At 39.6% G+C, this 24,603-nt stretch overlaps 1 long non-coding RNA gene across 2 annotated transcripts; it reads left to right on the top strand.

Annotated features, from left to right (window-relative positions):
* The first annotated feature begins 2,817 nt into the window (after positions 1-2,817).
* Positions 2,818-22,064, top strand: LOC140843744 (uncharacterized). 2 transcript variants are annotated; one of them, XR_012121759.1, is made up of 3 exons: positions 2,818-2,977; positions 5,067-5,299; positions 21,930-22,064. It is a non-coding gene; the product is annotated as an uncharacterized lncRNA (long non-coding RNA). The 2 variants fall into 2 exon arrangements; XR_012121760.1 differs by lacking the exon at positions 21,930-22,064 and adding an exon at positions 15,705-16,191.
* The last annotated feature ends 2,539 nt before the right edge of the window (positions 22,065-24,603 follow it).

Raw genomic sequence — 24,603 nt, 5'->3', positions numbered from 1 at the left:
TGCGAATATATTTCTCAGGCTGACCTCATCTGAAGAGAGAGACAGAGAGGATGAAATTCCACACACACAGAAGCCTGACCCCTGAGCAAACAGGAGCAAACAACAGAATGTGCAGTAAGTGGAGCCACAGTGCCGGCTGGCAGCATTCACACCCCACAAGGCCCTACTTCTCTGCCTCCAGGGCCTCTGCGAAAGAATTCTCACATGGGAAAATTTGCATAACCCACCAGAAAGAGCCACCGCCAAATGACTTCAAGAAACAGACTACCAACCTAGGGCTGGGGCTTGTCACCAGGCCAGTGTTCAGGCGTCAGGCGCAGCTCCTACCAGCTGTGCGTGGTGACGTGCCATGCACATCTGTTGTTTTTGTCTGCCCAGCATACAGCTCCTCTTGCTCTGGTAAAAGGACCTCCACTTCCATCTGAGAACTCACCAGCCACCCTCACATGTGGTATTGGCAGGACCAGTACTTGATTAGCCAAGGAATGGGAACAAGACCCCAACTAGGGCTCTCTTATTTTCCTCTTGGGACTGTGACTGCCAGGTGGAGTGACACAGTGAAGGGAAAGGATTAGAATTAATTCATCCAGACTTCAGTGTCCTGACACACTATCCATGAAAGTCTGTCACCAAAATATCTAAGTGATTCTAGTGTCTTTCTTAATTTATTCCTTAAATTAGCTAGAGTCAGTTTCCTTAGCTTGCAACTGAAAAATTTGAGCTGTAAGCATTGTCATCATAGGACAAGAGGAGGAGGGATGGGCTGGGAGCCAGGAAGCCTGGATTCCAGACCTGGGTTTTTCCTGAAACAGTCTATGAACTCAGAGGGGTCACTCAATTTTTCTGAACCTCAGGTTCTTCACCAGTAGATGAAAAAATTGGCTTAGATGATTCTAAGATCCTTTTATCTACAACATTATGGAATTTTAGGTTATTTTTGAAAAGCGCCTGTCTTCGTACAGTTGTATTCATTTGCAAACATAATTTATTGACTCCTATTGTGCTAGTCATTGGGGATATGGAAGTGAACTTGGGATACAGAGGTTATATAACTATAACTGAGTAAGCAGATCAAATAATGATAGGCTGTGAGAAGTCCTTTGCAAACAACAAACAAGTAGAAGAGAGAGAGAATCAGTGGGGAGGGCCCATTCAGATAACACAGCCTGGGAAGCCTCTCTGAGGAGGGGAACTGGAATGGAAACTAAAGGACAAGAATGGGTCAGCTACGTGAAGATGGGGGCAGAGCACATTCTAGGCAGAGAGAACAACAAATGCTCAGGCCTGGGATAAGAAAAAGGGCTTGGTTCACAGAGCAAAGTGAGGTGTGGGAAGAATAGTAGGAGAAAGCCTGCAAAAGGTGGTTGATCAATACCATTCAGGAACTTGTGGCCAAGAAAAGTATCTGGATTTTATTCTAAAAGACCTAATGTCTAAATTAAGAGAATCTCTCTAGATGTTCCGTGGGAGAAGGGCAAGAGGAGTTAGGTTGTAATTGCAGCTGTTGAAGTGAGAAAGGATGGTGGCTTAATCTAAAACAGTGCCAGTGAAGATGTGCAGAAATGGGTAGATTTGACATAATTTTGGCAGTAGCACCCAGAGAATTTAGTGGTGTGGGGGAAGGGGAAAAGACAGGAATCTAAGATGACCCATAAATGTTTGACTTGACCATGTGGCTGGACATGGTACCCTTACTGAAATAGAGGACCCAGCAGGGCAGATGCATGGGGTACATTGTGGTGGGAGAGGATAACCAGAGATTCATTTTGCACAAATTAAGAGCTTGATATCCTCATTAGATATCCAAGGGGAGTGGAGCGGTCACAGCAGACAATGACTATAAATATCTGGAGCTCAAGGGAGGGGTCATGGTTAGAAATTAATATTTGAAAACCAGTAGCACAAAGATGATATTCAAAGCCACAGGCATAGATGTGGCTCCTTAGGGAAAGAGTACAGATGGGGAAGAGGGCTAAAGATCAAACCTGAGGCTTTCCAACTTTAGAGGTCAATGAGATTCCAGAAGATTGAGAAGACGTGACCAGTGAGTAAAGGAAAGAGCCCAGGGGAGTGTGATGTGATCAAAGTCAAGGGTGGAGAGTGTTTCATGAAGAAGGGAGTCATTAGCTGTGTTCAGTGCTTCTGAACATTCTAGGAGCATGGATTTAGCAACATGGAAGCTACTGATGAGCCAAGTAGTTAGAGCAGAGTGGTGGAAACAGAAGCCAGACTGGAATGCATTGCAGAGTGAATGAATGCGGGCCTGACAGAAGTGCTGACAGCATGTGGAGAGGTCTTTTGAGAAATTTTGCTCTTAAAAGAAGCAGAGAAATGTGGCAATGGTTGAACAGTTGAATGCCAAAGGATAATGCTAACCTAGCCCTATAGAAGCGATTCAGGACAGGGAAACTGATTGGTGATGCACGGAAGCTGAAATAGCTGGCAGAGAATGTCCCTAGGAGATGGTATCTGAGCACAAACTCCATTTAGGTGTAAAGATGATTGATTGTCCTGCTATAAAAGCAGGATTATACTTAAAGAGACAAATAAATGTGCAAATACATAGGGGAGCCATTGGGATGCTAAGGAGTTCCTTTTCTCAGTAAAATATGAGACAACAGTACCTGAAACAGTGTGGTAGAAACAAAAGGGGAATTTTGAGGCAAAAGGAGGAGGTTTTAAATGTGAATGTAAGCAGTAAGAAAGCAAGTTGAGAGGGAGTAGGTTAGAACTATTGAGCAGGGGTTTTGGAATTTGGAATCTGGGGTCATAGTTGCAGAACAGGTCCTGTTAGTGGGCTTTTCTCCAGCAACGTAGTTCATGCGCAGAGATGGAGGGGAGATGGTTTTAAGTAACGTTGTTGTTTTGTTTGTTTTGCTTTACATCATTTTACCCAGAAGAGTATGATGGAAGGAGAACAAAGGGAGTTAAGGGTGTTTGCAGTGACACACGATGGAGTCTAAACTGAGTAAAAAACGTAAGTGAAGATAGGAAGGGTCATGAGTAATGCAACAGTTGAGGATAAATGACCAGCGAAAATGCCATGGGACCCCTGAAGAAATGTGTTGGGGTGGGAGGCCTCGGACACATAAGTGAACCGGAAGGAGAGGCAGCAGGATTCAGGCAATGGGCTTTTAAAATCAAGATTTTGGAGGGAGCGTGTTGGATTACCAGATTTGTGTTGGAGTTGGAGTGGGGCACACAAGCAATAAGAAAACTGATAAGTGATGCAGAGAGAAAGGGAGGCAGACCGTTTCCTCTTTTTTTTTTTTTTTGGTCACATACCTTGCAACTGCTTGCTACCTGGTGAGATTTTGGCTAACTTTCTAAAACCTGAAGAGGTCAGTCCAAATCTAACATGGTTTGAGAGTGTCAGATTAAGCTGAGGCTGGCTGTGTTCAGACAGGAATCTATTGTGCTGCCAGTAATAGAAAACTCAACCCAGAGTGGCTAACAAACTAGATGATTATTTTTCAACTGTAATAAGAATTTTAGAGAGCAGTGACGACTAGCATTGGCTGTGATGTAAAACCCAGGGTCTGTGATTCTTCTGACCTTTTCTGCTTGGTTACAAGGTGGCTGTTGCATCTTCACGTATCGTAACTTCACATATCATAATACATGGGTCAGTTCTCTGCTGAGACCAGGTGGAAACATTTCAGACTCTGGGAAGAGGATGGGAGAAAAAAGCCACACTGGGCTGTCACCACAATCTATAACTATCACTGTTATTATTATCTGGAACTGTTGTGTGAGTGTGAATGAGTATGAAGCTAAGAATATTTCCAATCTGTCATCAGATGACCACACTTCTCTTTCTCCCCAAAATATTTGTATGTAAGTACATATGCTGGAGTCATGAGAAACCTGTATTTTGGTTATCTTTGGGCAAAGAAACCGCTATATGTTTATTATTGAGATTCTAAATATAAATGTAGAAGTACAGACAGTCAAAGAAATACGGGTTTCACCTTCGAGGATTTTCCTACCATTTCTGAGACTTCCCTTTAAGCAACCTTCTCCCACCACCTATAAATCCTAAAGAATATCAAGTTTCTCATTGGAAGCAGATGGGATGTTTTCAGGAGTTGCTACCTTTATGTCCATGACTTAGGGTGTAAGTGCTTGGGCTTCTGTGGAATTCTAAAATGGATGAATGGGCTAAGGAATGGAAAGTAATTAAAATGCCATATATAAAATAGTAACCATAGAACTTCAGAGGGGTTATTTAGCCATTTTCAATCCTCCTAATCTTGCTTATTTAAATAAAAAATCATACCTAGATACCCTCTATTTTAAGTTACTTGATCTTGGGCATTTATAGTTTGGGAAATATTTTATTTTATTAAATTATTTAGAAATATTTTATCATATTTCATAATTCTTTCCTGCATTAAGACTTCATGAAAGGGCTTATGAGAATTTGTTATTGATGAACTTAACTCTCAAATTAATAAGGTGTAAGCCTTCAGTAGAAATCCATGAACCAACATGCCTTCTGTTAGTAACTTTATTAATATGTAAAATCTATTCTGCACAGAATTTTTTTTAAAAAGCATAGATGACCCTAAAAACAAAATCCCTGGCAAAGGTCAGAATAGCAAGGCTCCATTCCAGTACTGGAATTTAAACAATGGTTAATTTCCCATTTTACTGAAGTGAATTTCAGTGGCTCTGTGCTTTTGTGGTTGATGCTATCCTCATCTAGTCTAGCCATCCTGTTATTGTTACTCTGGAAAGTGCTGTTAATTGCATTTGCCTTCCTAACTTAACTATGTCCCCACTTTCTATTCTAGAGGAAGAAAAAAATAAACAAGGAGACCCATTAAAAACAATGGACATTTAACTATGTATTTACATTTGACCAGTGAAGACTCTATTTCCTTATATCTAAAGGGAAAAGGGAGGCTCTTCTGATTTATAGTGTCCTTAACTTAGTAACGCTGCTATCTTGAAGTACTACAGATCAGTGTACCACCAGTACAGTATTCATAAATAATGAAAGATCTTCTGAAATAGCCAAAATATACACCCATAATTTCACTGTGATCTCTTTTTTCTTTAAGACTTGCTTAACAGCATCTACTTTATGCACCATCATTCAAAAGGAAAATAGAAGACTTCTAAGAGTTTATAATGGAATGAGCCACCATGCAGGCAGGATTTATAAGTTAATACCTTCTATGAGCATCCAGAAAGACTCATATTCCCACTCACCGGTGTGTGTTCAGTCTTATGATGTCAGAATGCATTTAAATTTGCCTTTCATCCAAAGTTACAATGGACAGTTTCCACACAGGTAGGTGCCATTGACTTTTTCTCTCATTACTTTTACTTTTAACTCTAAGTACTAACTGTGTGGCTCAGGACTTTGTTGAGAGATGGGGATTGAGCTTTTGGGGTAGAACCAGGATGTGAATGGTAGCTCAGAGAAATCAAGAAGGCAGATGTTAATATACAACTGAGAAAAATTTACTGAGGATCTGTTTTTGGCGAGGCAGTCCCAAACACTGATGGTACTACATAAGACAAACTCTGCTTGCATTCCTGTGTCTCATCATCCATTAGACACTTTCTTAAGCCTTGGAAAAGTTAGGAAGGTGCAGGAAAAGAGAAAAGTTTAGTACCTAACGAAAGAAAGGATATTTGATGTTGCTTTTCTTATCCTTTGACTAAAAGAATGGCAAAGGTTACCTAACTAGTAGATCAAAACCCACAGTTTTTAAGTACTAATTGCTCTATGTAGGATGGCAGGTGTCTTTAACCAAGTCTTCAGACTACGAGAAACAGTTATCACCCTGCAAGACTAACGGTTCCAGCTTTGTTGACAAACCATTAGAACTATTACCAGGTGTTTAGTGCTGTCTTTGAGTTGAGCAGTTCAGAACCTAGAAAACTCCGGGAAGTGTTTATAGCTCTCTTCCCACGCTTGGTTGGCATGCCAGATTGGGAGGTGAAAGACTCTTAGCCTTTCCATTCATATTAATTCAATTCAATAATGTTCAATTCATTTAAAATGAATTAGGACATGACTTTGCTTTAGGTGTTTGGAAACTACTTCACACCCAGTCTATCCACTAAATGTAGGTCTAGCTGGCTTCTTACTGGGTTTTCCACATGGCCATCCCACAGGCACCTAAAATTCAACATGATCAAAGCTTGTTACCAAAAGACGCTCTCCATTCTGTGTCCCCTACCTCAGAGAGTAGAGCTCTGCCATCTCATAGCCAAATGTGAAAGATGGGCATCTCCATCTCTTTCAAACCCTCATCCAATCAATGCATCCATCCAATCAGTATACTTGCTGAGGAGATACGGTTCTAAACAGTGGGATGGGATGTGGCAGTGCATCAAACAGACAACATTTCATACCCACAAAGAGCTTACATTCTAGTGGGAGGCAGAAAATAAACACAATAAATAATGTAAGAAAGTGGTAAGATTGGTGGAGAAAATTAAGTACAGTGAGGTGGATGGGCAGGATTGACTTTAAAAAATGTTTAAATATGTGGTCAGGTGACATCAAGAAAAGACTTATAGATGTTGAGGAACAAAACCAAGTGAATATCTATGGTGAGAGTATAACACAGATGGGGCATGAGGCAGAAGCATGCACGGAGTGTTTAGGGAACAATCAAGAGAACAACTGGCTGAAGATGTGAGCAGAAGAGGAAGCCAGAGGGAAACTGGGGGCTAGCTCATGCAGGGCCTTAGAGGCCACTGTAAGAATATATTTTTATTTTGAGTAAAGAGGGAAGTCATTAACTGGGTTTAAATAGGGGAGTAGAACATGATCTGATACACATTCTAAATGAATCATTCTGTGGTTAGATTACAATACATTGAATTAAAAAGAATCTATGAAGCCACTGTGAAATCAAAAAGAAAAAAGAGGAGGAGAAAGAAGAGGAGGAGGAGGAGTAAAGGGAGGAGGAGAAAGAGAATGAAGAGAAGAGGGAGAAGGGCAAGAAGATGGGGAGGGAGAAAGGAGGAGAAAGGGAAAAATAAGTAAGGTAATTTTTTACTAAAATATGTTCTAAAAATAGAAAAATACTTTAAAATCACCATTTTGCAATATTCAGTATGATGAATAATATAGAAAGGGTTATTAACAGATGCTAAAGTCACTGGGTAAAAGGCTGATGTGGATAAGATAGTTGAAAGGTGCCAAAATATCACCCCACAATTTCTTACTCATTACAAAGAGGACGTTTTACCTTCACAATGGAGAACTCTGGTGAGTGAACACATTAATCACATGATCAAACAGCATTGCTAATATTAGGACAACCTGATGTTATGTGTCTCTTGATATGAGGCAGCATGAAGTCATGACATCATCTATTAGGAAACTAACACATTCAGAATGTGTGGGACATTTTATATAAAAAACTGAATGCTGCTAAAAAAAAGCTGAGCGGTTATCTAGATTAAGAGAGTCTAAAAATATGTAACGAACAAATGAATGCATGAACCCTGAATGGATCCTGGACTGGAAAAAGAAAAGGCCATTAAAGACATTTTACACTGTGCTATTCTTTCAACTTTTCCATATGCTTGAAAATCTCCTAGTAAAAAGCTGACAGGGTAGAGTTCAATCATCCTGGCTGCTATGTAGAGAATAGAATGCAGGAGGCAGGGGATAAAGCAAGGAGCCCAGTTAGGAAGCTATTATAACAATCCCCGGGTACAATTATGATGGTTTGGGAAGTAGTCAGATTTTTTTGTAAATTTTGAAATTAAAGCCAAAGGGATGTGCTAAGGGACTGAAGATGAATCATATAAAAACAGAGGAGTCAATTACATCAAAGTTTTGAACTTGAGTAACTGAAAGTGGAATTGTTATTAACAAAGATGGAGAAGACAACAGGTAAAAAAAAGTTAGGTTTCCGGGGAGGTCTCACATTCAGATTGGAGCATGTTAAGTTTAATATCTTTACTAGATATCCAAGTGGAAATGTTACATAGGATGTTGAATATCCAAGTCTAGAGTTTAGAGAAGTGTGAGCTGGAGATACAAATCTGGGTATGCTGTCATGGATTGGTTGAGTTGAGTTTGCCAAGGGAGTAAGTATATACAGAAAAAAGAAGACCACCAAGGATTGTACCCTTCGATTGGGATGGGGTTGGACTCCAACATTAACATTTGATCAGCAGGTTTCTAAACCAGGCTGTACCAACTATTTCCTTCCCCTGTTCTCCATTCCCATTGACCTTGCCTTCATTCCAGGTCTATACCATTTTCTCCTTGGATTATCATGCTAGGCTCATCACTGGTCTTCTTACCTACAATCTCATGTTGCCTTCATCTAATCTCTCCTTAACACTTCTGCAAATTGCCTCATTTAACCCTTCTGCTTTCAGGGCTCCTCCTAGATCTCACCAGAAAATCATAGGCTCTTTCTGATTGGCTCCTGGCTTGCCTCTTCAATCTCATCCCTTTCACATTCCCTAATAATGCCCATCATCTGTGCTTCAGCCATGCTGAACTAATATTTTAATAGTCATCTATTTTCTGGACTTCCTGCCTTTGTATATGCCTTTTCTTACTCATTCTGGGCACTTTGTATACACTTCTATCATGGCACTTGGCACATTTAATCACGTGTTCCTCCTACGACACTCTAAGCTTCCTGAGTGCAAGGGCCTTGCCTTAATTCATCTCTGCCTGTCTCAATATGTGTAGCATACCTATTTACCAGTAAATATTTGTTGAATAAATGAATAAAGTTTGGCTTTCAAGATTGCTGAAGTTGAGGTTTGTTCTTAATCTGGAAAAAACACAAATGTTTATTGTATACCTACTGCTATGGTCTCAGTGTTTTGGTCCCAGCACCCCTAACGCACAAATTCGTATGTTGAGATCAAATCCCAAATGTGATGGTATTTGAAGGTGTGGCTTTGGGGAAGTGATTAGGTCATGAGGGTGGAGCCCTCATGCATGGGTTTAGTGCCCTTATAAAAGACGCCAAGAGAGCTCCCTCACCCCTTCCACCATGAGAGATTATAGTAAGAAAATGACTATTTATGACCCAGAAAGCAGGCTCTCACCGGACACCAATCTGCCAGTGGCTTGGTCTTGGACTTGGCAGCCTAGAGAGAATTGTTAGAAATGAATTTCTATTGTTTTTAAGCCCCCCAATCTATGGTATTTTGTTATAGTAGCCTGAAAGGACTACCTACTTTACTTAGACCAAAAAAGGGGGAGGGGGCATTGTAGGTCTTGTAAAATACTAATTACAAATGAGTCTAGATTGGTTTGATTATAATCCTGCCAAAACTGGGAAGAGGTGACCACGGAAAAGTCCATTTCAAAGCACTGAGCACATGTTCCTGGCTTTTCTCCTTCCCTGTTAAAACTGAGCAGCTGGGTGTCACATTACTGAGTTTTAAAAGCTACGTTTTGGTGATCCACAGCAAGAGTCTGAGTCAGGTGATGATCCATTCATCAGTCAGAGGAAACATGAGGCACTGAAAATTTAGTGCAAAACCCCAAACTCACAAAAACTAGCCACAGTTTCCTATCACAGGGGATGTGACTCATATCTCAGCAGGGGTACACATACCTTATTACAGCCACAAAAGAAAACGTGTCTCAAGCAAACTTGTTCCCCCAACATAATTTGCAAAGAGCAGTAATTTGGTGAAGATCTTTTGAAACTTACAAAGTAATTTATTTCTTCGTGGTTGGCCCATATTGCTATGCATGGTTCTTACTACAATGACTTGATTTAGGGAACAAAATGATGGGCAATTAATCCTTTAGTTATATTCAGCTGAATCCAGAGTCAAATGAAGATGAACAGAAAGAAAAAGCCCTTGGCTGACCAACCTCTGGACCTCCCAGAAAGTGCTCCTACACTGTAGGGATGCCCCCACCACACCCATGAAGAGCTCCTAAACTGGCCCAGGTGGATTCCTATAAATGCACTGCTTTTCTTGATTGTAGATAAGGGTGAGGTACAAAGGAAGGTACTGCTGAGAAAGAGAGAGATCATAAAATACATATTTTATACTCATCTGAATATAGTTCTTGGAACAAAGAACTTTTTCTTAAATACATCTCTAAAGTTGGAGTGCAGATTTGATGACTTTGTTGAAAAGTAAAGAATGTGAGGAATGAATGAGAGGATAGCATGGACACCTTACATATACATCCCCTCAGTTATTTAGCATTAATTCATTACATGCCTATTATGTGCCAGGGATTTGATAACAAAAGGAATAAAACATGAGCCATACCCTGCATCCATCCAGGGCATAGTGCATGAGATAGCCATGTAAACAAGAAATTACAGCAACATGATAGAATGTTCATTAAAGGTCCCTAAGGGAACATAAAGGGTAAAAGTATCTAATTCTTTCTAGAGGTCAGGAGAGATCAACCTGTAGGCAATGTTTGTAAACTGAGTCTTGCAAGAGAAATCTCTAGTTCTAGAATATGAAACAAAAGGAAATTCCAGGGAGAGGGAATAACACAGACATAAGCTAAGGGGTAAAACACCATTGCTTGATTTCCATGTAACAAATTGAAGGGTCACAGAATATGTTTGGTTTTCACTACTTTGACTTTGAGTATATTTTGAGTCTGAGGGTATGAAAACTAGTCTTTAAATGAGAATGAAAATAATATCAAAGCATTTTGTCAAAAAAAAGCATTTTCTGCCATACTTTTGCTTAAGTCTTAATTCTTTGACGGTAAAACCACTTCCAGTTTTTTCTTCCATTTTAAGTTTTATTTAAGGTTTCTTAGGGATGAATTCTTCCTTCTCTGAGCAAATATTTGTAGGATTTGATTCACCCATCAGCTTTTTGATCTGAATGAGTCTATGGGTTCCAGTTTTTGCTAAAGGAAGGGAGATTGAGAGAGAGACAGAGAATTCTTCAATAAATGCAATATCCCCGGGACAAATTTTATAAATATAAATCTAAATTTTACCAGGTATCATCTTACTTGTCAATTTTTATTTGTATTGATTATTTCTTTTAACAATATTCATTAAAAACTGAAAAAAAAGACAGATACCCATTTCTTAATCAACTAGAAACACTGAGGGAACTTCCTTTAAATAGTTGTCCAATTTTTTGGTAGTCCTATGTTCACTAGTGGTCTTTGCTACTTCAGGTCCAAACAACAAATGATAAATGTTGAAGACAAAATGTCCTGTTTCAGAGAGAGCCCATCCAGGATATGTAACTTCCTGTTTGATCTACCACCTAGATTAACCCACAGACCAACTATGGAATTCCAGATTGCCTTTCGGGAATGTTACAATCCTCTAGAAAGTAATTACTCAATTAAACAGCATATACTGCTGGCAAAAAGGGGTTCTTTAAAATACCTTACGTCATGGTGGGGACTTGATAATAGGGGAAATGTAGTAACCACAATCTTGCTCATGTGAAACCTGAGCATAAGCACATCTTAGTAAAAAAAAAAAGATATCTTAAATCACAGTTCAATCTTAAATTAGGCATTCCATTCTTCCTTGGTTTTCTGGATTATATCCATAAATTCCAGGTGCCATTTAAATCAGTACCGTCCTGCGTTAAACCTATCCATGTCACGTTCAGCCCTTCCTTATCATTCACTCTGCTCAAGCCATTTTAGTTCATTTGTTTCTTGGGCATCAACCTTTAGAGCTGCATTATCTTTTCTTTACATTCTTCAGAAGTTATATAGAATTTATGACTTTAAAAAAATGAGCTAGATCTCCTTTTTTACTTTCATCATTTCAAGGATTATCACCTTCAAATACGATTTAATCTTCATAGACAAGATCTCCTGACATTTAGTACACTGAATAGTTATTTAGTCATTTAGCAAGGCTCTCAGTGAAATGAAGTATCCTTCCCTAAAGTGGATTAGTAGCTCCTAAAATGGTGGTTTGATATGTCAGATGTATTTTGTATTTGTTTTTATTATAGAATCAGGTCTAATGTTTGAAGTCCAATTAATTGGACTCATTCTCACACTTCCATGTTGTTGTTATATGAGGAGGAAAACACCATCAGAATTCATTAGCATTATTATTATTATTTTCTATTTTGGTATCATTAATATACAGTCATATGAGCATCACTGTGGTTACTAGATTCCCTCCATTATCAAGTTCCCATCACACACCGCATTACAGTCACTGTCCATCAGTGTAGGAAGACATTAGCATTATTTTTTAATGGCATTTAAAGATAGATTTCAGACATCTCTTCCTCTCTCAGATATTGCTGTTTTCTGACACACCCCACACAAAGTACCCAAAGTCCTGCTGATGCAAATCAAGATTGGTGGCCCCCGAGGCAGAGAAGTTTCAGCGTTCACAGTTAGTCTGACAAAAATACCTCATATAACTACCTTTTGCTAATAGTTTCTATTTAAACAAAAAAATTCAAACTTTCATCTTCAAATTGTTAAACTTTATCTAAATGGCTCAAAATCCTTAAGAAGAAAAAAAGGAGAACAGAAATGATTTTCTAAATAATACAGCATGGCTATATCTACATTCCTTTTAAGGCACTTCCTAATTAAAGAACTAGAGGATATCTTAGTACCTGTGCATTAATTAGAAATTCAAACATTGAGAACTTTCAAAATACACATTTTAGCCTCTCTTCTTTGTAATTTACCCAACTTCCAGTTTAGGTAGAACTTTACTGTGACACTTTTATAATGCAGGTTGAAATTCTAACCTTCCAAACACTTTGTGATTAAGGATCTGGGTGCTATGGATAATAAATTCAAGTTCTCTGGTGACTGTTTGCCTTTTGCACATATTCAAATGGCCTTATTTTTAATTGGCTTAGTTCAAACTGTACATAAAGCCCTCTTCGCCCTCCCGTGGCTATGTCCTTCAGCTCTCCCCCCAATCCCCTCCCCGCTCTGCTCCACCATCCTTATTCCTATTCTTGTAATTTTACTCTTGTAGTCCAAGAACCTCTATTTTTTGGTTACTGCCTCCAATGGAGAGAGTAGCTGGATTTCTCTAAGCAGTTGTGTTTATACAATTTGGAAGTGAACTTCAATTTTCAATCAAATCCTTACTTACTCACTCAGTAACCTAGTATGGTTTCCTAGTACTGCCACATCACATCTGTACTCCTCTGCTTGCATTTAAAAGCAATAATTTCTGGTAGCCTGACATCTAACACATTACAGAGTTTTATAAGCATCTTTTCTAATAACCTACATTATCAAATTAATGATAATGTAGTCAGTAGCCAGCCTGGCTCAGTGTTCTTCTTGAGCTAAAAGCTGCATAATTTAAGAAAAGGATCAGCACAAGTTCTCTATTCCAGAACCATAGCTGGCCACCTTTTCTTGAAAAATCCTTGATTATTTTGTATTACTAAGAATCAGGCCAAATTCTTTAATCAGTTTCCTTGACTGAAAATATTCTACTTCAACCTAATAAGGATGTATCTGTTAACTTACAATGAATGAGTGGGGGTTGCACAAAGGCAAGTGAAACTAATACATCCGATCTTGTGATTTGTAACATCTATGGATGTTTAGCTCAGTGTTGAATTCAATTTAATGTTGAATCATTTCAGGAAATCCAAAGCGTTCTCATTACACAAGAGTGAGTGTGTTTCCTCAAGGAGGTACAGTACTTGGCCTCTCCTAGATGGGTCTGAATCACCACTTCGTCTGGCTGCCATACAAGTACATATTGTTTTATTGAATAAGAGGGTAAAAAGTCACATAAAACAGTGCATACTACAAATGGCCAGGGAATAATTTGACTTGCCTTGGTGCAACTTAATTTACACATTGGACTTCTAGAGAAAAAAAGAAAGCCTTTCCATAAATACAGCTTAGTCTGGGCACACGAACCATGAATGGCTTTGATTATTATTTTTTAGATGAGATCCCTTTTTTGGATTATAATATGTTAAAGATAAAATAAAACAACTTGCAGACAGGGAGAAAATTAAATATAGAACTAAAATAGGATCAGGAGGGCTTACAGTAGGTAAAATAGAAGAGGAAGACAAGAATGTAGATTTTTCTCAGATTTCTAACCTTTTATTCCCAACTCGACTGAATAAAATACATGTCTTTCTTCATAGGGTTGAATTTTTCTCTCAAACTTCTGATTCGTAGTCATTTTTAATGTTTGACATATTGTCTCCAGAAAGAAAATATGAACTTGTTTTACAAGCTCAGACCACATGCAGGGGTATTGCTTTAAATAGAAGAATCTTGATGGTTTTGCAAATTTTCCTTGTTCTATACAATGTCAACATCTCTGGAATTTGATATATATGAGGATGTTTAGATAAACACTGTATACAGTGATCCTGATTTGAGCATTTGTATTAGGGAAGAGAAAATAAGACTATAACTAGAATATTAGCTGGATATTTCCAAATATAATGTGCATTTATCCTGAAATACGCAGCTAAGACATGCTACATTTTAAACGTTGTTTTTAGTATTTCAATATAGGTTTTTATTTCTATACATCAATTAATTATAAACTTTACCTCCTTCTCTAGAAGGCAATTTAACACCAGACTGGGATTTTGCCATGGTTTTATGTAGTACTAAGTTTTCTGAGATATCCTTTGGGTTGTAGATTACTCCAGCTCACATTGTCCCATCAGGTTGGTCTTCCGGCCCCATGCTGAGGGTAGAGCAATCTTTGGTGAGCACCAGGCCTTGGATCCAATTCCCCTGGGGCACCTCATGGCCATTTGCCCTCATTTCCTGCCAAGTCCTCCAGGCAGTATCAAGAGGGAGTGGAAATGCATTTTCCTCTACTGAGTCTAAAAATGTCTTCTCATCTTGACTGAAATCTCTCTCTCTTCAAACTCTCTCCTCTTGCATGTGCTGAGGCTTTTAGAAATGCAGTCTGCAGAGCTCTGGCTCAGACCTTTCATAGGCAAGAAACCCAGCCCAGAGTCTTCTACCTGCTTGAATGCAGGAAGAGAAAATGGAATATATTTCAAAATATTGTCCTGTCACAAATGTTTTCTTGCTATTAGATTCTTCAGTTCCTGAATCTGGACCATAATACCTGACTTTCACAACACAATTTGGTTTTGAAGGGCTTGTGGGAATTTGAAACTCAGCTTGCTATGATGTTGGTTAAGAAAGATGGATCTTAACATACATGGACTTAGAGTTAAAGGTTATGGCTTGAATTCTGCCCCTTACTGCTCAACTGCCACGACAGGTAACTTTCCCTAACTTTTCCCATCCTCATTCCTTTAGTTCAGGCTTTTATTTGTCTTTTACCTGGACCACCATAATAATCTTCTAACTGGTCCCTCTGTCTCCAATCTGATCCTCTCCAGTCTATCATGGATCTTAATGATATACACAATATGGTCATATGATAAAACCCTTCAATGATTCCCTGTTGGCCAGAGCTCAAAGTTCAACTCACAGCAAGGGTTCAAGACCCTTCATGACTGGTTTCCTCATGCCATTCATTGGCAGATACTCCCAATTGTCTTCCAAATTTCATTTTTTCTCTTTTCTATATTAATATCAGCACACATTTTTAACTGAGCACATTGGCCACCATAGCAAAATCGATCAGAAGTCTCCAACAGTTGATGTGGCCATGCAACTAGTTCTGACCAATTGTAAACACAAGTATCAGAGGGTAGCTTCTAAGAATCTCCCTTACAAGATAACTGGCATATGCCTCTGTTCTTTTTTTCTCTTCCTTTCCTCCTTTTTGCTGCTTATAAAGTAAATGCGATGGCTGAATCTGGAATAGCCATTTTGGACCACCAAGAGATTGTGGAGATGGAAGTCATGTGCTGGGAAACAAGATCAAATGAGCATGAGTTTCTGAAGACTTCATCTCACCAACTCACCGTACCAACCCGGACCACCCATTCCTCACTGGTGACGTATTCCTAAAGAAAACACTCATTGACCTTCCTTCTCCGCTCACGACCATGCCGAATAGTTTGCTCTTCTTGAATTCATCACATAATTCCTTGCTTCTGTGCTTGCTGATCCTCTGCCTTATGCTTAACCTTTCTTGGCAAATTTCTTTTTATTGAGACCCACTTCAAGGGTCTCCTCCTTTTTGAAGACCAGTCATTCACAGCAAAGCAAATCTGTTAATTCTTTGCTTTTGCCAGTGGTATATCTAGTACAGCTGCCTGACATAGTACTCCTTGTTACCAGTATCAATGTTTTATTGGTCTATTTGTTCTACATAACAGATGGTAAACCTCTTCAAGTCGTGACTACATTTTGTTTTGTTTTTTTAATCTTTGTATTTCCAGTACCTAGCTCATAATTGTGTCCAAAAGTATAATTACTGGATGAATGAATAATTGAATAAAATTCTCTGAGATTCCATTTTCTTATCTGTAAAGTAGAAATAATTATAATTCCCATCCTTTGAATTTTTTGAAAATTATCTGAGATGAGAAATGAGAAGGCTCTTTGTAAACTATAACACATTATCAAGAACACTAAGATGGTGTGGGTTTATCTAAATTTCTATTATCTAGTCAATCACCTTGCACAGATATAACTTCTATATAATCAAGGCTATTGATCTACTTTAAATCTCCAGGAAATGGAAACATAAGATAAACTGGAAAGCGGGCACGTTTCTAATCTCAACAATGTAAAAATTATTAATAAACCAAGGATTTTTAAGGCGAATTTAATTTCTATTGGTAGATGAGTATACTTGAGTCAAGCTATCCTATAAACCTTAGCTCTAAGTAACCTCTTCGGCCTCTGAACAAACATACTAATGGCAAAATAGTTGTACTTCAGTTAAAACAGAAATAATACATGTCAAAGAGCTTCCACTTGCTGGAATCACCTCTAGATTATAGAACCGTAAGAGCCAAGAGCTCAGGACTAGCACCGTTTCCCCAAGGCAGCTGCTTTAAGAGAGCTTGAATGGGAGGAGCTGAAGCAGAGGCAAGATGTACTATTGTTTCTGCCACATTAACTTAAGCAGCCAGTGAACTCTGGACATCCTTTCACGAAAATGGTCCTGCTTACTTCTCTCTTGGAACTCGGATTCTAAGCTCTGCATCACCGTGAAAATCCTTCACCAGAGCCACTGTGTGATTCTGATTCTGCTGCAGAATTCTGGTTCTTCAACTGTCTGCAGACAAAAACCTTCCTTCGGTTCTCTAAGACTTCCCAGCACCAAGATCTTATGTCTGGGGATCTAAAAGCCCCTACTTACTGCAATCAATTTGCTCCTACCACTTGAATGGAATCCAGTCTTGTTTTGCCCATGTTTTCCTGTCTGTGGAGGCTTGTGGGGGTGAGGAAGAGTAGGTTTAATGCCACCTCTTACATAATGAATCAAAGACATAGGCTTCTAAAGCCTAAAGCATTTGTAAGATCTCCTGTTAAAAATATAGAAGATTTAATTACCTTCACTCTTCTATTTAAACTGATTTCAGGAGATACAGGGTTCAAAGTGAAGTGGGGGCTCTTCTCCTGCACATATTTGCAAATGCACAAAGCTGGGTCTGTTATGTCCTGTCTGAAAGGCTATCTATTTGTACAGCTTTATGCATCTCTTCACAGAACACCCATGAAGTCACAGCTCATATTTCTGCTTTAAATATTCGATCTTTTGGCTTTAAACACCCATAAGGGTTATTTGTCAAAATGGATCTTAAACCTCACCCCACGGCTCTGCAGATCTTTAAAGTAATGCTGGAGGGGTGGGAAGGAAAGGGTGGGGGTGATGGGAAAAGTCAGCCATTCAGCAAGCATTTATTGAGTGCCAAGTACGTGCAGAGCATATGGTATCTGGTAATAGGTGCTGTGAGGGGGATAAAAAAGCAATGGAATATGTGTTCATGACCTCAAGACGAAGGAGACAGAAACATAAGCACTGTCAGTTCCATCCTCAATCCAGACATTTTAGCCTTGTTTTCCAAAGGAGAGCAGGAGCCAGCAACCTGGGGCATGTATGAGCATTTTAGCAGCAGCAGTGCTCATGTGCATGTGTGTGTGCACAAGTGTGTGTGCAAGAAAGACAAGAGGAAAAGATATGTGGGTGGAGGGAGGGGATTGGGGTGATCAAAGAGTCATGCCTTGTGTGGAAGCTCCTTTTCTGATGTTTTCTCAACATCTTCTGACCCAAGATGCCTTCATATAGCTCTCTGTGAACCCAGCAGCAAGCTTCCATGTTCTCTTTCCACAACCATACATTCACTCCCCATCTTCCAGATCCTTGGAGTCCTGGTTCTTTGTTTTTCCAGATTTGTGTTTGTTTGAGTCTTAGAAAGACCAAGCTTCCCTGCTTCTCCTGATCATTCATTCCTAGTCCAACTCTGGTTCTAAACTGCTCTGCGGTCAGTTGAAAGAACACACATTGTACACGGGCTGGGTGGACCCAGGAGGGCTGCCTTCCTGGGCTCAGGCAGAGGTGGCCTCCCCAACCTCCCTGGCTCCTGTGCAGTGACTGGGGACTTGGATACCACCGTGAAGTACTGCTGAGCCCTTAGGGACTATGCAGAGTAGTGAGGAGGCAGGCAGGCTTGGATTTGAATCCTACTTCCACTGGTAACTACCTTATAAAACCTTAAAAAAAAAACACATTTTGAGCCTGGAAATTCTTTCATAGCATTATGATGATAGTTACATGGATTAATACACATAAAGTGTTTAGCGCATAGCAAGCCCTCAATAACATTTTAGCTCCTATTATAATGAATATAGTTTCATAATATTCATGCATTTGCTTTTAGACTTTTCTTTGAGGCCTCAGATACAGTTGTTTTGCCCTGCAAAGTATGACTAAGAGAAAAACAGGAAATGTGACTTACTCCATCCATTAAACAAGCCTTTTTAAAGTGCTGAGTGCATTGCCCATTACTGTGTCAGGTCCCTCCCTCCTGCTTCCTTTCCTCCATCCTTCTACAAACATGTATTGTGTGTCTATGAGGTGCCAGGCATTGCGTTAGATGTTAGGAAAACAGCAGTGAGATAGACATATGTTTCCTTCCATCACATAGATTATGATCCAGGAGGAAAGATATTCCACAAGTACAGCCACGGGTAGAACCAGAGTTAAGTTCTAGGTGCTGTAGTAGCACTTATGGAATAGGGAGATCTTATCCAGTCTGCAGGGTCAGCAAGACCATCATGTCAGGAGTTCCCATTTTTGAAACCAGTTCTCAAAACAGTTAGTGACTCGGCTGCCCTGACATCAGTGGTGTTTTTATTGTGCTTCTAGACAAAGCTGGCATTTTCTAATGAGCTATCAATCAAATCCACGAATTTCCAATTCATATTTTAAGTGGCAAAATGACTCTTCATTGGAAGATTTGGACATAATGCCTACTGAGAAAGGGACGTATATAAGCATCAAGATTTAAAATAATGAATTCATAGGTACAGCCTGGTGTGTACTTTATGAATACTTAATATAATGTGTCTTTTATTAGTCATTCTATTCCAAATTTAGTCATGTAGTGCAGATTTTACTAGAATATTTCTTTGTACATCATCTTCCCTTGATTAAGACAAAAGCCAGATTATGAATATGGTTCTAAAACTTCTCAAATCATTTGTATCTTTCTCTTGCAGCTAATAGCTTCCATGCCATTATAGAGAGGATGAAGGTTTAAGGAATGTATGCTTATTGACTACCAATTATGTGTGAATGCTGTATGTAATCTCATTTAATGCTATAGGAGCCTTATAAAATAGGTCTTTTTTCTATCTCTTTTTTATACGTTAGAAAGTTGAGGCTCAGAGAGCTTAAGAAATTCGCACACAGGGCTTGTATTCAAGCCAAGGCTACCTGATTCTAAATATACTCCCAATTAGAGCATGAATGATCTGACCATTCACAGAAAGTCACACAAGAGTTTATTTCCACCCATGCACAGCATTTTAAAATTTATATGACCCCTGCAAGTCTGAATAGTCACACAACAGTCAGAGTATAACTTATAAAAATCCAGTTATAGTCCTTGTATCACAAATTTTGTGCAATATATTCTGGGCTCTAGAACTCCTTTCACTTTTTTTGCCCTAAAGCTATATTTCTTTGAGATTTTTTTCCGTGCATTATAGTTTTAGTTAACAGAATAATAAAAACCATTTCACAAGCAGGAGAATAATCATATATACATCCCTGTCTAAGATTATAATTTTATTTGCCTGGACTGATTAAAATTCTCTTTCAAGCATAGCAAACTTAAAAATTTGTCCTTATTTATTGTGCTTAAAATGAAGCCAGTATCTTCCTTCAGGACTGGATTAACCTTCCTGCTTTCCATTTCTTTCCACCGAGCCACCTGTTTTCCCCAGGCACCTGTGCTCAAATCCTTGTAGCCATCTTGGACTCTTCCCCATTCTCCCTCCTCCTCATTCGCCCTCATCCAGACAGTCATCATTTATAATAGAAACAGCTTTTGTATCAAGTGGCAATACACATTCACCCTCTCATCTGACCACCTCTTCATAGAGGCCACCTACTGTGATTGTTGTCAATTCCATATTACCAATGAGGAACTAGGCTTCAGACATCAGAAGCTGATGCTCAGAAAAGGGAGGATTCGAACCCAGGACTTTATAGACCAGAAAACACCATCCAGTCTTCCTTCATCATCAGGCTTCTGCTCATCTATTTCATTTCCCAGGAGCTCCCCTTGAGTCAGACCTGCATTTCCTTATGCTCAAATGAGTGCTCTGGTTCCCTGAAGATTCATGTTCCTCACCTTTGGTCCACATCCCATGTGCCAAATCAGATCTATCTTCTCAGCCATCCATCCATCTTTTCCCACTGTTTAAAGCAGTAGTTATGAATTTAGTAAAGCTACTGACAGTCAAATAATAATAGTGTTTTGTCCATTTACAGAAAAAGGAAACATTTATTTCTTAAAATAAGCATTTTAAATTTAGTATTTTAAATATATCTCTTCCTTATGGATTTTTTCTTAAACTTTTATCCTGATCACCAGCTAATAGGAGTATATAGTGATCTCATTTTGCCTGCAGACGGTTTCTAGAGACTCTGTCACGTGTCACTTTGAGAAACACAGCCCTCGATAGTAGATGTTAAAATAATGGCCATGACCTTCAAAACTCTGTCCCCAGGTCACATTTCTACTACTTTTCAATCCATCACCCTTCCCTATATGCTGTGGGTTGAAGTTCCTAGTCCAGCATATAGGAATATCCAATTGATGCTTATTGTCCATCAGTCTACTCAGAGTTTGTAATGCCCTGTGCTGCACTACATTTTTATGCTTTGCATGTGCAGAAGCCCTGGCTCCCAACTTTTTCCTTTCCTTTCCTTTTTCATACATTTAAAAAGATAAAATACACTATTTATTGAACTCTTCTAGTGTTCCAGACACTTCCCAAGGGCACTACCTATATTAACTCATTTAAGCTCGCCAGTACCCTATGCAGTGGGAATTAGCAAGACCTCTTTCTGGGCCTCGGTTTCTGAATTTGTAAAATAGAGAATAAAATAATACTTACCTAATAGGATCATTGTGAGGGGTGAGTGAGTTAATACATGAAGTTCCTAGGACATGGTTAGCTCTTAATAAATGTTAGCTATTATTATTATTATTATTATTATTATTATTATTATTATTATTATTATTATTATTATTTTATGCCATCTTTGAACTGTGGACATATAAAGCTCATGTTGATTGAGGACTTGCTAGTAGCCAGTAAAACCAAGATTTGGACTTGGCCGTGTCTGTGGAGTCTCAATCACTGGGCTCCACTATCTCCCTTGCTCTTTATTCCTACTTATATATCTCACCCCCTCTAGGAAACCTTGGTCTCTCAGTTATGTTCCTAATATCTTCCTTGATACATCATGATATGTATAATATCTTAAATATATGAAATAATTTCTGTTATCTCAAGTGTATTAACAATTAGGTACAGATCTCTACTAGTGACATAATTTTTCCATTTCTTGCTTGTGTTGGGGGCCTGCAAGACTTCCCCCTGGTCCAGCGATTTGCTAGGAAGACTCACAGACATGGTCACAACTAAGATTTATTCCAACAAAAGGATACAAAGCAGAATCATCAAAAGGAAAAGGTGCCTGGGACAAAATCTAGAGGAAACCAGGTACAAGCTTCCAAGAGTCCTTTCTCAATGGAGTCACACAGGATGTGTTACTTCCATCAGCAGTGAGTTTTGACAACCCATGTGAAATACTGTCTACCAGGGAAGCTCATTGAGACTCAGTGCCCACAGTTTGTACTGGGGGCCAACCACATAGGCATGCTCTGCCTAGCATGTAATAAAATTCCAGACTAGGAATTCTTTCCTTTATTCTTCATGGGAATAATGAAAGCAGCTGTTCAGCATGAACCACACTGCTTGTCCAAATAGTTTAGGCACCGTCACTCTTATCAGTGCTGGGTATGGTGGGAATCTCCTGTAATGTTAATTTTATGTGTCAACTTGGAGGGCTTTTTTGAATCAGAGTAACATTTAAGTCAGTGAATGTTGAGTAGGCAGATTGCCGTTCTTATTATGGGTGGGCCTCATCCACTCAGTTGAAGGCCCGAATAGAACAAAAAGACTGGCCACCCCCGTAAAAGGAAACTTAAGCCAATTGCCTTGGGGCTTCAAATCAGCTCTCCTGGGTCTTGAGCCTCCTACTTCACACTGCAGATTTTAGACTTACCAGCCTCTAAAAATCACATGCGCTGTTCCTTATTATATGTATGTGATTGATATATATCCTTTTGGTTCTGTTTCTCTGGAGAAACCTGACTAATTCACCTCCCCAGATCCAAGTTCCCAGGTGCTGGTCAAGGGTCAACCTTGTAAGCAAGTTTTCCAAAGTATAGCAGTCTCAGGCCTGCTGTGTTAACTCTTTTCTGCATGCTACTAGATTTTACAGCAATAGCAGCAGCCAGAAGGCAGTAATACTGTGGAGCAGCAGAGCCTGTGAATAACACGAAACCATGAGGTGGAGAGAAAGCAAATAGAGGGAAGTTGGCTGGTCGTAGCAGAGAAGTGAAGGCAGCAAAGAGTCCTAGAGTAGTGGCTTCATGGTTGTGGTGGAGCATCTGAGTAGGAAACAGGAGTTGTCCATAACTTGGGGAGCAAAATGAGCAGGTAACAAGATGCTCTTTTATTCCACAAGCCCTGACTACATAATTGTGGTTTGTGGTGGATTAAAGATGGCCAGAAATTCCTTGCCACTCTGCATGATGATGTAGAGTCTGTTTCTCCTCTCCTTGAATCTAGGTTGGGCTGGGTTTTGCTTTAACAACAGAATACCACAGAATTGACATTGTGGCTCTTCCAGGCATAAGCCTTAAGAAGGCCTGGAAGTGTCTGCATTTGTGCTCTTGGAAGCCACAAGTCCTCCTGTCTTGAAGTCTGGCAGCTACTTTGCTGGAGAAACAATGTGGAGAGAAAGAGAGAGAGAGACGCCCATCTAGTCCCCAGCTGTCCCAGCTGAGGTCCATGCATGGCGGTGAAGTTATTCTGGGTGTTTCAGCCCAGCTGACACTCCCAGTGACAGCACCAGCCTGAACAATGCCAGGCAAGTCCAGCAGAAGAATCGCCCTGTCACACCCCACTCAAATTACAAAATTGTGAGCAAGTAATAAAATGGTGTGACCTTAAACCACAAACTTTAAGGATGGTTTGCTTCATAGCAAGAGATAACCAATATGGTGAGCAGTGAAAAGGCCTGAGAACCCCAGCTTCACTGACTTGGAGGGGACATCAGAGCAGAAGGCTGGAGGTGTCTGTGGCAGGGTGGCCGGATGACTCCACGAGATTGACACAGGTACTCTTTCCAGTTTCCACTGTTTCACAACACTGACATGTGTCACCTCAAGAAGGAAACAGTCTGTACCCTTCTGAATTAAGCTTTCCCCTAGAATCTTTTCCAGACTTCCCCAACCCTCAGACCGGAGTTTGTGAACAGCAGATGGAGGTCCCACGCATGGTGAGTCATGTTTGTTTATGCGATGCCTCTTGCCTTAGTGGACATCTTAGGTCATTTCAAAAGTCCCATGCTCTGAAGCTCGTTTCTTCACTTGGGGAGCCAAAATACAAGGTATAACCTCATGTCCAGTGAAGAGACTCAGTATGTGCCTGAGTGCGTATGTGCAGGATACCAAGCCAGTGAGTCCACAAATGTAATGGTTACCCCCGAAACCAGTCTCCCTGAGTTTATTGACCGAATCAATAGGTCATTTAGTTGTAGCAGAAACTGGACCTATGATTAATTGTTGCAAATATTTTCATCTCTCTTTTATGAATGAGGAAACCAAGAGGGAGAGGCAGAGAGAGAAATATCCCAGGAATTACGCAGAGCTGCTGGACAAGTCCAAATTGAAGGTAGGGATATAATCCAGGGCTCCCAAATCTCTCTTCAGGGTTTTCTCCATTATTGACAGCATTAGTTTTCATTGATATGTTTGTAGATCTCCCAGCTGGAGAGGACACAGGCTCAGCCCAGCACCTTTTTTATTACCTTAAGTGCAACGTATTTCCTCTTTGCGATGTCACTGTTTTACCCCACACACTTGATTAGTTTCTTATGGGCAGTCTCAACCATCTCTTGGGGTGGCAGGGGAAGAACTGATAAGAAATAAATTCCCAAAGGATCATGTGTTGAGAAAGAATATATAAGCCCA

Source organism: Manis javanica, chromosome 10 (genome assembly GCF_040802235.1).
Source record: "Manis javanica isolate MJ-LG chromosome 10, MJ_LKY, whole genome shotgun sequence".
Lineage (NCBI taxonomy): Eukaryota > Metazoa > Chordata > Mammalia > Pholidota > Manidae > Manis > Manis javanica.
The sequence above is the reverse complement of the archived record's forward strand: the minus strand, read 5'-3'. Positions and strand labels throughout refer to the sequence as shown.